This window comes from Citrus sinensis, chromosome 1 (assembly GCF_022201045.2).
Source record: "Citrus sinensis cultivar Valencia sweet orange chromosome 1, DVS_A1.0, whole genome shotgun sequence".
Classification (NCBI taxonomy): domain Eukaryota; kingdom Viridiplantae; phylum Streptophyta; class Magnoliopsida; order Sapindales; family Rutaceae; genus Citrus; species Citrus sinensis.
In genome coordinates, this window is record NC_068556.1 from 21,124,770 (window position 1) to 21,134,546 (window position 9,777).

General features: G+C 36.0%; 1 non-coding gene across 1 annotated transcript; it reads left to right on the plus strand.

Annotated features, from left to right (window-relative positions):
* Positions 1–8,985: 8,985 nt before the first annotated feature.
* On the plus strand, positions 8,986–9,058 carry TRNAR-UCU (transfer RNA arginine (anticodon UCU)). The gene has a single exon. It is a non-coding gene; the product is annotated as a tRNA-Arg (tRNA).
* Positions 9,059–9,777: the final 719 nt, after the last annotated feature.

A 9,777-nucleotide genomic window follows, 5' to 3' on the forward strand; every position in this document is an offset into this window, starting at 1 on the left:
AAAGCTTCCTGCACACTGTTAGGAATAGATACAACAGATAATTGATTCACAAATGACTGATTTGATTCTGACAAGCGATGGTTAGACACAAAATGACTCATAAGGTATTTGACTCTACTAGAGAAGTCAGGCTCATATGTGGGTTTAGGGATACCTCTATTTTGATGCTGGGGAAGAATTCTTCTAATCGGACTTGTGGTAGGAACATCCTCTGCAGACGATTGGTTAGGTATTTCTTCATGTGACTTATTCTCGATTGCAGTTGTGTCTGAGTTATTGTGCTCCCCAAATGTGTCTTCACATATCTCAGCCTGCGAATCATCATCATTTGCTTTTCCTGTATCTTGAAGGTTTACTATCTTAATGGAAGATTGACTTTCTTTAGGTGGAAGATATGTAAGAGTATGAATTTCCTCTTCATTATACTCCCCCTGAAATTCAGACTCTGACAAGTAGTACATGATATCTTCATGAAAAACGACATCCATGGTGATGTATATTTTTCTTGATGGTGGATGATAGCATCGGTATCCCTTTTGATGTAAGGCATACCCTACAAACACACAACGTAGTGCTCGAGGAGATAATTTGTCTTGTTGCGGTAAATGAACGAAGGCAACACAGCCAAACACATGTGGGGGTAGATTCGGCACATTTGGTGACATAATTGCATCATTCAGAACTTGGAAAGGAGTCTGGAATCCAAGGGAGCTTGAAGGTGTTCGATTGATCAAGTATGCTGCGGATGCCAGTGCTTCTCCCCAATAAGATAATGGCATGTGGGCTTGGATTAGTGATGCTCGAACAACTTCTAGTAAATGTCTGTTTTTTCGTTCAGCAACGCCATTTTGTTGGGGTGTCCCCACACAAGTGGTTTGATGGACAGATCCTTGTGATTTCAGAAACTGTTGAATTGCCGTGCTCATATACTCGCCTCCATTATCAGTATGTAGAACTCGAATTTGTGTCTGAAATTGAGCTGTCACCATCTTATGAAATCTTTGAAATAAAGAGTTTACTTCGTCTTTCGATTTCATCAGAAAAATCCATGTCATTCTGCTACAATCATCAATAAATGTAACAAACGAACGAGCACCTCCAATTGTAGAAACTTTAGATGGCCCCCATACATCAGAATGTACTACCATAAAAGGAACTGGATTTTTATTTAAGGACAATGGAAAAGTAGTTCGATGGCTTTTTGAAAGTTCACAAACATCACATTTAAAGTTACAAACATCAAATTTCAGAAACAAACTAGGAAATAATTTTTTTAAGTAACCAAATGACACATGCCCTAAACGTCTATGCCATAACCAAATTTCTGATTTCCCTTTTTTTATGGAACTATCTGCGACTAGTGCGGGGCTTAGCTTTCTAGTGTTTGTTGATGACATCTCCAAGTAGTACAAGTTGCCTCGTCTAATACCATAACCAATCGTTTGCTTCGTTTGGATGTCCTTAAACACACAATGATCAGGCCAAAAAATTACAACACATGATAAGTAAGTGGTTAATTGAGACACAGATAAAAGATTATAATCTAAAGATGGAACAATTAACACAGCGTCTAAATTTAATTCATTTGTGAGTCGTAAAGATCCTTCCCCAATAACTGAGGTTGTGGTTCCATTTGCAGTGGAAATATGTTTTTGTGAAGATGGTTTCAATTGAGAAACTTGTCGAGAATCAAAAGTCATATGATCAGTTGCCCCAAAATCAATTATCCATGTACTATTAATAACAGGTGTAAGAGTTTTAAGGGCCTTACCTGGACTGACAGAGGTTGCGATTTGCACTGAAGATTCTTTTCTAAGATCTGTAGTGGATGTGGATACTGCAGTTTTTTATCCATGCTTGGTGCTCTTTTTTCGAGTATCCCACCAGTCAGGATATCCAATGATTTCAAAACATTGTTCTTTCGTATGACCCTTCTTTCTACAATGAGTGCAATGGAGTGATGACTTGTCAACAAACTTCCTTTGAGGCTGTTGTCGTGCTATCATAGCAGACGTTTCTGAGTCGACCTTCTTGTTTAGTTTGTTTTGCCGTATATCTTCTCTTCGGATCAGAGAATAACATTCTTCTAAGTCTGGGATAATGTCTTTTCGTAGAATTTCTCCACGAACTTGGTCAAATTCTTCATCTAGCCCAGCAAGAAAAATGTGCACTCTCAATCTTTCAACAGACCTTCTGTATATTACAACATCTTCTGGATCCTTCATGACCACTTTATCTCGGTGATCAAGTTCTCGAAATATTTCGACCAATTCTCCATAGAATTTAGAGAGTGGTTGTCCATTTTGCTTGGTAGAGAATGCCTTCTGGTTTAGAGTGAAAACTTGTAATTCATCGCTTCCATCATAGAAGGCTTTTGATAATGCATCCCAGATTTCGTAGGCTGTAGGAATTCGTAAATATCGCTTCATGATCTCCGGAGACATGGATATGAGTAACCATCTTTTTACTTTTTGGTTCTCACTATACCATTTCTCATATTCCTTTGAAGATTCCTCAAATGGCTTTGTGTTGCTACGAATATATGAGAGTTTTTCTCTTTCTGCAAGATGCATCTCCATTATTTGAGACCAAACATCGTAGTTTGTCTCAGTGAGGATAATTCCAGTATTAAATACTCCATCAGATTGAACAGATTGAATGACAACAGGACTAGATTCAGTTGGAGTTTTCTCCATTTTTTTTTCTTTTTTTTCTTTTTTTCTCTTTTTTTTCTTTTTTTTCTTTTTTTTTGTTTTTTTTTGTTTGTTTTTTTTTTTCGTCTAGATTGAAAGAAGGAAAAAAAACAACCTTTTTAGGTAACAAAACGACAGGTCGTTTGGCCACTACTTATCAAACCGACATATCGGTTATGGTGGAATATAAACGACATGTCGTTTTAATCCTGCTGCGCTTCTGGATACTAAGCGTCACGTCGTTTTATCTATAATTTAAAAACGACATGTCGGTTTTAATATAACAAAAAACGACACGTCGTTTTTTTACTTCTGCACTTCTGAGATAAAAACGACATGTCGGCTGACGTCGTCTTCAACCTCTGGAGCGCGTGAGAGCGCGTGAATGATGACAGAGGCGCGTGGTTGACTGGCCGTGGCTTCGAGTGGCCCGTGGGAGCGCGTGGGAATGTGTTTAAATGCGAAATTTTTACAGTTTCCTCACTGAAAACTGAGAAATTTGGTGGTATTCTTGGTTTTTGAGGAACACAGTCTCGGAAAATTGATGGGATTGTTGATAAATTTGTAAACTCAAGTTTTTTACGTATGGGTGGCTTGTTTCTTGATCGGCATGGATATCTGTAATGGTAGGAATGGGTTTAAGAAAGAAAATGGTGGGAAAAATGGGTGTGGGAGGAATTTGGTTTCCTCTGTTTTTGTTACAAACAGAGCAACGGAACTTGAAGAAACTTGAGCGTATTCATGGCTCTGATACCATGAAGAAACGTGTTTTCATTTCTTAAATAAAACATTATACATTGAGAGTTATTTATAGATGCAGCGGCTACATTTTTTCAAAGATTACATGTGTGAATACGGAAGGAAATGTGTCAATCCGTTCGGCGCGGATCTTGTCTTTGACAAGTGCAGATTACCCCTTTGACAAGTGCAGATTCTGTCTTTCAAAGTTTCATTCAATGCCGTTTTATATGATTCTCAACAAAGTCAACAATGGATTTCCGTTACCGGTTTTGCAGGAGCAAAGCTTCTTGCAGAGGCTAGCCAAGGTCGGAAATTTAAGCGGGCTGGGCCGCAATACTTGCTACTGTGTCTGCATAATTCGTCATTCTGCACTTTTGCAGAAAAATGGGCCACATGACATTGGAGCTGGTGACTTTGGAGCAACATTAGATGGGAATGGTAGTCCTGAATCTTTTGATTGAACCGAACTGAAGTTTGTTTCTACGTTTTACACAGTTGGGACAAATGGGTATTAATTGCTTGCCTCTGACATCAATCAATTGAGCGGAATGACTCAGTTAAAGCCCCTTACTCTCCGTTGGAAATCAAAATTTTTCATTACAATCCTATATCTTCTTGTATTACTAATTAACTCTCAAATTTCCATTATCTTTTGCATAACTTGATAGTCCAACTGACAGTTTGGGACCCGCTATACTTAGCAGCAGCTGTTTTGGTAGTCACTTGCCGATTTTGATCATGATCAATGCCGGTAACCTACGCTAAAATATTGCCAGAAAGAATTGGCTAGATTAAAATGCGCAACTCGATTACCCAATTTTTGTTTCTGCCCATAGAGTTGATCGCTTCTGACATTTACCTCCATAAAATTAATATCCAACATACTATACTCGGCACTCAGTAGACAGAATTGCAGAGAAATTGAATGTGTGATGTTAACGCCCGTAATTATTTCAACAAGTCTGTAAGTTAGGAGTCGTGTATACGTGGTCCCTCAGCCTTGGATTAGACTGCTGCTATGTTAAATATACGCAGAAATGGACTAGCACTTAAAAACATAGCTCGCAGGGCCACTAGTGGCCTATTTCTGTGCGGTTTATTTAGAAGAAGGGTGCCAATCAGCACGGTTTCTTTCTGCAATTATTTCTGTCAATTAATAAGAAAAATGGACATTGGTGAAAACGGAGATTAATGCGGGGATTGGGGCCATCTGCACTTAAGAGCCTACTAAAAGTGACATCTGAAAATTGCCCTAGTGTAATGGTCCTACGGAATTCTACTGTTTAATTTAATTTCCATGTGGAAGCATAAATAAAGACAATAATTGAAACTGTGCCACCTACTTCTCTCTCTCTTTTTTTTTTTTTTTTTGATTTTAGGAGAAAAGTTTTTATCTATCTACGAACAAGACTCTAAATGAATTAATTGATCAGATTTGAGATTGGATTATGGCAATGCTGAGCTTAGACCGGTGGAGGTCTAGCTTTACTTTTCATATTCATTTGGCCAAGCGAGTTAGATTTGGTGTGAGCTAGTGTTAGATTTTGATTCTGGAGGTTCTAGCAACATCATAATCTTGTTGGAAGTTTGATACAAAAGGATAATTAGCTGGCTATGTGCATTGAATCTAAGCAGAATTAGAAAAAGGTTTCTAATGAATTGAATTGTGTTGAATAACTTGCATCTCTTTTTGGTAATCTGATATTGTGGTTCCTGAGTGATAGTTCTTGTCGAATAAAAATTTATATGTACTGAAAAAGAAAAAAGATGGCTATGTGTTTGATAAATAACACAAGCAATCAAGTAGATGTTATTTGTTGTCATTTGTAAAGTTTATTTATTTTTCAATAAATAGATATATAAATTAACTAACTATACTACTCAAGCCAAGGTGCAAGTGCTTACCAAAAGAACTTTTAACATCATCTTTGGAGTTCAAACAACAAGAAAATCTTGCATATCACGTACGGCCGATAAAACTACGCCACATGTCTTAAAATTTTTTTTTCACTCACTTTATGGTTGATTCATTTGAAAGTCCCATGTATTGATATGATTTGAAAGTTTATTGGATATACGCACAGATAACAGATTGCTCATATCTTATAAAGATCTTCTCTTAAATGAATTTATTTGGCTCTTTCTAACAAATTTAACAAAATACTACCAGTCAGTCCTTTTTTTTTTTTTTACTATTTTAAAGTGTAGTATAATTGAAAATTATTTTTTTTTCATACCCGAGTGTATAAGCAGGGTTTAAACCTTAAAATTTTTTTATACTACTCGAGAGATTTTAAAATTCACATAATAATAAGTGAACCCTGTAGATATATATGCTTTGAGTTAACAAATATGAGATAGCTCGAATGTCATATATAAAATGGTATCAAATCAAATGAAATTGCAGTGATTAAGTTGATGAATGACATTTTATGACGATCGACTCAATCCATTTGCCATATCTAATCCCACTTAAGATTACAAACTTTGACGTCTTGAACAACTCAAGGTGGAAATTAACAACATCTCTGCACTAAAAAACTGTTTTAATTCAAAGTTGTGGCTAATCTTTCGTCTTATCAAATCTTCTCATGTCAGTTACGGGTCCTAAAAATCATTCATCGACGCAGACAAATGACTTGGTATAATTAGTCAGTACCGTGGACACACGGGTCCCATGGTGTCCTGCCATTGGAGTCACAGTAGATCATCAGTTGATTACGATTTTTGAGCTTACTTTTTACTTGTTTACCAAGTACCTCTTGAAGAGGCACCCATATATGTACTATTAACAAAAGCTAGGGTTTACCATACTGAAAATATATTAATACATATGAAACATTATTATAACTCAAGGTTCATGGTTTACTTTTTTAAGTTGTAAAAACTAATATCTATGGTCAATAGCCACCTGCAAAATACAAAACTTAAAGCCCTCATCAACTCAATAACAAAGACGAGAGAGATGATCAAAAGCGTGTGGGTCCTCCGATCACAATCTTGAATCATGATGTTATAAGGAAGATAATCTCGTGGCCCATGATTGTTTGCTCCTAATTAGGGTTACAAAATGAAGAAAAAGTTTGAAGTAATCCCACTTTGTTCTAACTAGGGTTAGAGTTCTAGCTATCGACGTCACATTATATATGGTATATATTAACTTACTAACAACACAACACATATGTCCTATTAATAAATAAAAAAAAAAACTAGGATATTGACTTCGTTTGCTTAAGTTAGCTTTACATTTCACAAAAGTGAAATTGCACCACAAAATACAAGGTGCAACTATGAGAACGAGAAAAGAATATCTTTTTTTCGATGGACGTGGCCAATCCACAGTACTAATTGAAAAGAGAAAGGGTACCCCACTAGATTAGGATGGAAAAGAACATCACGGAAACCATTTTCAATGTCTTTTTATTGGTGCCAAAGAACTTCTGTAAGAAAATTATCTCTTTCAAATAATCCATTGAGTTATTCAAAGAAGTGAATTTCAACAATGACCGTAAATTATCAGCAAGCACGTTTTATATGTTACGGTTCGGAACCTGATTAAAAAAAAAAATCAACTTTTAACATATGGTACCTTTTAATCCATATATAAGAATTATCAATACCAATCAAATTAAATTATAAAAGATTTTACCCTCTTGCTACCACACATTAACTAACCTTTTTAAACAAAACAGAAGCTTCGAGAGGTGGCCTTAAGACATAGTTTACATATAAAAGTAGTTAAAATTATTTAATTCCCTTATTTTTCTTGGGTTTTTTTTTTTTAATTTTTCCCGACCACGAAGCTTCTATTTTGAATTAGGATTATATAATAATAATAAATCATAAATGGTAAGGACCACTGTTTTAAAAGCATGTTGCATTCATCGTCTGTATCAAGGTTTCGATCGTTATTTAAGATTTTTGGCCGCCGTTTGATTGACAAAACATTATTTATAGCTTGTGGCAGATAGCTTATTAAAGTGAGACCTAAACTAATACTTTATATGCAGTGAGATTTCATGCAACATTAGGTTTCGAGCTAGGCTCTTTTTTTCCCCCCTGTTATTATTATTTCTTCCTAGTGCATAATGTCACTATCTTGGTGTTGGTGTCAAATAATTAGTAATTAATGCATTGACCACATATACATGATATTGAGGGTCCAAAGCTACAATAAATTAATACGGCTAGAGTCTTTCTATAACAAAAGCTAACTTATAGGCATCATTATTCTTTCCTTACTTTACCCCTAATAATTGAGTAAACATTGAATAAAACAAATAATGATGGTTCTTGAATTGTACGAGTAATGTTTTGTTGTTGTCCAAGAATATTTATTCGAAGAAATTAAGTGATAAAAAAGGAAAAAAAAATTCAAGTCATGGACCTTGTTGTTTGGTGTTGGAAACAAATTAAAAGATTGTAAGTAAGATTGTATTGTTTAATATGATTCCAAAATTTATGATCATAACCCTCGGGATTTGCTTATTGTTAATCTCTAAGTGGCTTAATGACACATGATAAAATGTGCTCAAACTTTACTAAAGCTATGGGCTTGTGTGTTGGCAAGATTGAAAACTCGTCGAACTTTTAATCGTTTCGATTTCACAATTAATAATTGCATTGCACATAATACAATACAATTAGTTCTGATTGAATTAAATGAATTGAACTATTCTTGTATTATATGGATGAACTGATTCCAGTTATCGCTATTGGAATTAATCAATTGCCGAATAACATGAGAAAATTCTATAGTAATCCAAGCGCATAGAATAAGACGGCATCTAAAATAATTACACTCCGTAAAGTTTGAGCATAGTCTAAAAGACAAACGGTAAATACATTTTGATTAATATATTTACTTATTAATTCTGTAATATAAGAACAAATTTGGTGTTATTAAATTACTAATTGTACTGTCTTTAATTTTTTTTTTTCATTTTTGGGTAAAATCCAAATTGATTTTTATCTTCTTACCTCTTTTAAATTTAAATTCAAGTGACTAACTGAAGAAAGTTGCTCAAAAACCACCGTCCTTGGGATTTCTATTATTATTATTATTATTTAGCACAAATCTCTCTCCACTGATTCTGAGCAGAGTTTGAACACTATGCCTCTCATTTTCAACATATATAATAGATTTTACCATATTAACTAGAGGACACCTATGTAACATTGTGTATTTTCCAAGGTTTCAGAAGAATTGTGATTTCCTCACATGAATTGGAGATGGAGGATGACATTATACTCTCTTCCCCTTACAATCTAGTTTATATAAATAGTGATGTTAGATTACAATTGAGATATAAAATTTGTATTCCAATTGACGTAAAATTTGCATTTTGCTCATTAATAAAAGCTATGTAATTGTGACATTGATTATGGGAAAAAAAGAATTTACTACTAGTTAGCTTGTTGTTGCCGTTGATTGTATCATGATATTTTAAATATAAATTTTATACCTCTTTGTGTGCTAACATTGCTTTAAGCCGCTTGCTATCGTTGTTTTGCAGTCATATTAATCAAGAGATACCCAAACAAATGAACGGCGCTCGTGGCCTAATGGATAAGGCGTCTGACTTCTAATCAGACGATTGTGGGTTCGAGTCCCACCGAGCGTGCTGATTTTTTCTTTTAACCGTTTTTTCCGTTAAAGTGTGCAAGTTGCGTAACAAAAGGTCAAAAAATTCCGGCTATGACCGTTGTTTGTTTGTCCCTGGGTCCGGATCCTGTAACCCAACCTAGAGGCCAGTGTCATACTGTCATAGACCATTATTAACACTGCAGCAGCAATCATTTTCAGCTGGAGCCCTCCAGATTCTCTTATCAAATTCCCAGTAAACTCCTTCCCCGGAAGGCCATCAATGCGTTCTCTAAGGACACTTCAGTCTTTTCCTGCGGTTGATAATCTCATTAATCCACCAATAATTAACTAAACAGGTGCTGAGAGACGATGACACGAAAACAAGACGTGGTGATGTGGGTCCGGGTAAGAGAGGTGGGTCTGGGTTGGACCATGAGTGCTTGCTGGGTCTTTGAAACTGAGAGTGAGAGTGGGACCCTCGGGGGGGATGGAGTACGTAGCCCACCGTTTGGGTTCCGATCGCGTGATGATTGATGATGGCGCACACACACACAGTTTTGCTGGCCCGTGAACTTGCAACTCTTGATTTCGGCGAAGGAGAGAAGTGGGTCCCGCCGCTATACACTAACTAAACGGACCACAATTGGCACTCAGCTGTGGGACCATGGGCCTGGGTTGAGTTGATAGGAGCCGACTCCTTCCGTGGTAATTAGCTCATGGTTAGTATAGCTGGCAAAATTTGATACGATCCGATTA